This window comes from Tenebrio molitor, chromosome 5 (assembly GCF_963966145.1).
Source record: "Tenebrio molitor chromosome 5, icTenMoli1.1, whole genome shotgun sequence".
Taxonomy (NCBI): Eukaryota; Metazoa; Arthropoda; class Insecta; order Coleoptera; family Tenebrionidae; genus Tenebrio; species Tenebrio molitor.
The window spans coordinates 7,523,629-7,529,054 of record NC_091050.1 but is presented as its reverse complement, the minus strand read 5'-3'; positions in this window follow the sequence as shown (position 1 = coordinate 7,529,054).

Below are 5,426 nucleotides of genomic sequence, written 5' to 3'. Positions count from 1 at the left end.
TATTATAATATATCCAGCTCCTGGATAAGTCAAACCTCGGAAGAAGACTGAAGAGGATTAAACCTCACGAGTTGGTGTAATGTTTATTAAACTGACCAAGCATAGTGTTTAATGCGCAAGAAAAAAATGACACAGTGATTAGAAATAACTATGAAAACATCAAGGGTGACTTTTAGATTTTAGTTTGTTAGTATATTAAGTTACTCATTGGTCTCTGATTAGATTGTAACGGCATCTAAAAAAAATAAAAAACAATAAATTGGTTTATTAAATGTTAAGGTGGTGTTTTTTAAACCAAAGTGACCAAATTATCTCGTCGAATAAAACTCGAACTTTTTTCTGTCTTAACAAATCAACACTGTTACCTTGGAGAAATTTGTCTCGAAAAACTGTCAGCTGACACAAAATTTGACAGTTTTCCCATTAAATTTCTAGCTTTCGTTGAAAACGAAAAATGATTGAACGCAATTGCACTAGAATCATTTCTTTATATTTTTGAAGAAAACATGGTTGACAAAAAAAAATAGTTCGAGCACAATTTAATCAGAAAATTTAACGACAACGTACCATAATTCAAAATATTTTCTTTATTTCAAACAACAAATATTTAATGGCGTTAAAATGTGACATTTATCTGTAATCTCGCTACTTTGATTTGGTGGTCGTCATGTAAAAAGAAATCATGCGAGTACAATTAATTATTAATATCCACTGCATAAAATTTTTATATCTGTTTATCCGCTGTAATCGTGATGCGATTGAAAAAATCGTATCATTTTATTGGTTGACATTAGTAGGAGTTAAATTATCGGATAAAAAAGCTCTTGTGTAATTACTGTTGAAAACTTTTTTTTCTCCGGACCAGTTTTACGTGACCTGTAGTAAAATGATTGACAGTGATTCTCTATTTTAATTTATTTCACGGGTGAAAAGAAAAATTTGCAAAATGAGGAGGAAGAACTTACATGAAAATATTAAGATCGCATTCTGTCTGCTCTGATATCTCTATCAAAATACATCATTTTTTGTCTATATGTGTAGCTCAGCGTGAAGCCCTGTCAAGAGCTAGTCAGTAATATTTTGTCTAAAATCCAGTGTATTTAAGCAAATACATAGAATCAGTTTTTAGGCTAGATGTTTTAATAGAAGCAAATTGCATTTTTGAAATAGTATGTTTGTTACTATTTACGAGTATATAGATACTGTGTTTTCAATTTGGTTGTAGGTCGTAAAATTTTATGGTACTTTAAGTTAAAGATCTTGCGGGGCTTATAAATCCTAGTTTACCACTAGCAGGTAATATTTTAAGCAGGGTTGTATTGTACATTTGGTATATTTGCATTGTACGGCAAACGGCACGCGCCGCTTCCCAACCTTTTCAAACCCAACCATTGTGCCCGTTAATCGCTCATAATATGCAATAAAATTTTACGACCTACAACCAAATTGAGAATACAATACATACTTATGTACTGTGCTGCAATGTGCAACTTATTGCCATTAAAGTTTGTCTAAACATAAGTGAATTTTATGGTTTTAACATCTAAAGTACTTTATGAGGGATTTTAGGGTTGTTCACGACAAATCCATCACAACAGAATATTTAGCTACCCTGTCGTAAATTTTGCAACGCGTGCCTGTCTTTGTTAAACGAAAAGCTGCAGATTTGGTTATTGCTACTTTTACAACATCCCTCATAAAGTATTTTAGTTGTTAAAACCGTAAAGTTCACTTATGTTTAGACAAACTTTAGCCATCTTACGAGAGACCGGAGAATTGTGTAGTCAAATTTGAAATTTCAATATTGTCCTGTGTAACAGTGGTTTGATTGAGGTGAATTTGAATTGTTGATATCGCTTTGATAATTTGATAAGTGTTAATGGCGCAACGATCGTTTAAAGTGACGCGCCGTTAGAAGGCAATTAAACTAGATGGAGTAGATTTAACGGGGTCGTCCACGTTTGGAGTGAGCAATTTCGGAATTGAATTTGTTTTGTTGGCGCTGTGCGAGGAAACATTTAAGGGTGGTCGGCGTAATTTGCGTTGGTCGGGGGATAAGCTGCCCAGTCCAGTGAATTCTGACGGATAACGTACGTCCAGTCGGCAGATTGACCGTTCGCCGACTCGCTGATTGTATTTCTCTGGAGAGATGTGTGTGCACAAAGCGAGCCCTCGATGATATGATTTGGAAAATCCTGACGAATTAGACTCTCTCTCATTCCGTTCTACGGCCACGTTGCTAAAATTGCACGTTTTCAAACGTTTGAATATTTGCCAGAGCTTTTACAGCCGACCCCGTTCGACAGGATCACTGACCAACTGCAACTCGTAAATTAAATGGCTAAAACCAAATTTCCTCCCGCTTAATGACTAGATACATTATTGGCAACGACGAACCGTCCTACATCTACCTACCAATCATTCCAATCAACTGTTCCATGAAAAATTACGATTTTCTGATTTGTACAGTTCGTGCTTACATTAGCATTTTTTTTTTAAATTACAGATCTATGATTGTAATTATTTTATTGCTGACCATTCCATTCTTGCAAAAACAAGCGTGAGTCTCACGTATTTCTTTTAAATTTACAAATTAAATATAGTAGTAATGATATTGATAGTTTGTTGTTAGAAGATATCTGTTTAATGGAAAATGAAAATTACAAAAATCTAGACACAGACACTTCGCTTTAATGCAGAAGACGTGGACCTACAAATGAAACTCTATTTATCAAGGAAAAGTCATTTATGTATTTTTGTATTGGCAGTAATATACGAGTACGAGTATGTATATGGCACTTGGGGTGGTAGCTCTGTTTGGTTTGAAACCTAACTGGTTAATTGAGGTTTATAATGTTAATTAGCAGAATGAGTGTAAATGGCGAATCTGCTTTTCCATAAGTGTTTAAGAACGTGATTTCTCGCTTTGTAGCCACTATCAATTAGAACCTGGAGGGATATCTTGAAAAATTTGTTGATTTGAGTGAAACTTGGACCGATTATTTGAATCTAGAGTCATAATACCAAACAGTGCTCGTGCAACCACTGCAGCTGAAAAAGTTATGGCAGTAACTTGGCAGTATTGTTTTGAATTCGGATAGAGCTCTTTTGTCGTGTTGATACTTGGATAGAGGTGTACTGTTCCAGTACAAGAAACAATAACACGTTGTAACGGGTGTTTAAAAATAAAACTGGTCAAAAGCCCCATGGGAAAAATACGAATTGAGAAGGTAAGTGCTTCATAATAGAGTGACTCTGAATTTGTATCAAAATATGTTAAAGCTAAAAATAGCGTCACTAAACTTTGTAATTGTAAGAATAGAGAATGAAATAAGAAGTGATTTATGATATTTTATTAGGTATAAAAGGTGTTGAAATCGAAGCTTCTCTGTGACATATTCTGCTTGATTCTGCTTGTTTTTTTATTCTATTTATAACATTTTGGAGTATATTCAGTACAAACTGAAGCTCTTGTGCCAGATCGCCAACTAACAGTTGGCTTATAAGTTTTTTTTATCGTGCGGTAGGTTTCCACAGAAAGATTAATTTGTTGTGATAAAACACGGAGGAAGGTTTTTAGTCCATTTTCCATCAACAAGCTCCGAAGTACGGTTTGTTTGTTATAACGACAAGGTATAACAAGCTTTGTTAAATATTCAAGCTCCGAAGTACGGTTTGTTTGTTATAACGGCAAGGTATAACAAGCTTTGTTAAATATTCTGATCTTTATAAAAGTTTCGTTGCAAGTTGGATCATTTTTGACATCTGACATTAAAGAAATTTCTTTTTGAGAGGATTTCCCTTGCAATTCAACGTGGAAACGCTGCAAGCATTCGGGACACTTTTCCAGATTCCACATTATTATCGGAAATTTTTGCATTGTAAATCAAAAATATAATTATGTTATCAATACAATTAAACGTCATTTTATATTTGATTGATCAAAATAGTCCCACACACATCTGTAAATATTAAATTTATCATCGTCACAGTTGTGGATTTTTGACAATAATGTTTACTAAGATTATTATCCATGAGTGCAAATGTGTGTGTGTGTTTATCACATAAACAGATGTTATTCAATAGGATGATCCGTCGATAAGTCCCTCGAAGACAATTTCAGAAAATTAAAACCGGGATCGATGTTAGTTATTTTTAAAATGATAGGAGTAAATAATTGGTAAAATTTGTAATAATCATAAGAATATAAATAAATGTGGATTTACAAGGCCCGCCAGTTAAAGTTAACTGTAGGTTAAAATATACATTGTTATAACAATAGGTATTTTTTTTATAACTAAAGTAACGAAGTATTTTAACCTACAGTTAACGTTAACTGGCGTTGGTGAATACGGCCGTTAATGATTTAACTGATTTAGTTAAACCTTTTTAAAACACTTTTTGCTTAAACTTAATAGATGTTCAACATAATTCGATTTTTTCTAGGTATGACAATACATATGGGCATCAGAACGCTCCGTCTAATTTATTCTTGCCACTCTTGCCATTTATTCTTTGTTCATTTTTAATACCTATTACTGATAATAAAAATATATACTTACCGTATGTTTTTAAAATATGTACCAGTCATTAGTGTAACTAGCTTGTGGTTTTTCAGAATCTATTCACTTTTTTGATTTATATCATAAAATAAATATTTATGGATAAAGTATCCATTTTTAAATATCCCATTATTAATCATATCTTCTTTCCGAATACTGCTTATTGGGGATGTTTACCTTTGAGCAACACATATCATATCAACCAATTACAACCATTACTACATTTTATACAAAAAACATGGAAACCATTTATTTTTATCGGCATAAATACCGAAATGTTGTTTGTTTTTACATAACTGAAGCAACCTGGCCACTATTTCTTAATTTATAATTGGCATACATTTTCATACAAAATGAAAAAAAGTACTCTTTTAAGGTGTTACAAAAGTAACCTATTGCTATTAAATACTCACTGCGCTTCTACTCAAACCAGCTATACTCGTTTAAGACGTCATCACTTTTCTAAACTTGTTGCGAAACATTCTTTTATCACATTTTGAACAAATCGTATTAACCAGATAGTGTCAGCTACATAAGTATGTAGTTTCATTTTAGATCAGATATTTTATCATCTTAAGAGGTTTGCTATAATTATAAACTTGAATAAACCAAATCCGTATTTTATGTCAATATGTACTTCGAAAACCTAGCTCTAGAATAATAAGCACTATTGCAATTTACACTTTTTAGGTTAATCTGTCCTTTTTAATTAAACTTTATTAAATAACATACAGATAATTTCTTCGATTTTAAAAATTACTGTTATACTAACACATGCTCCTAGATTTGATTCTCCCAATCCAGCAATAATTTAAGGGTGATCTTTATTTTTGTCGGTTAGAGTGATGAAAAAAATATAGACTG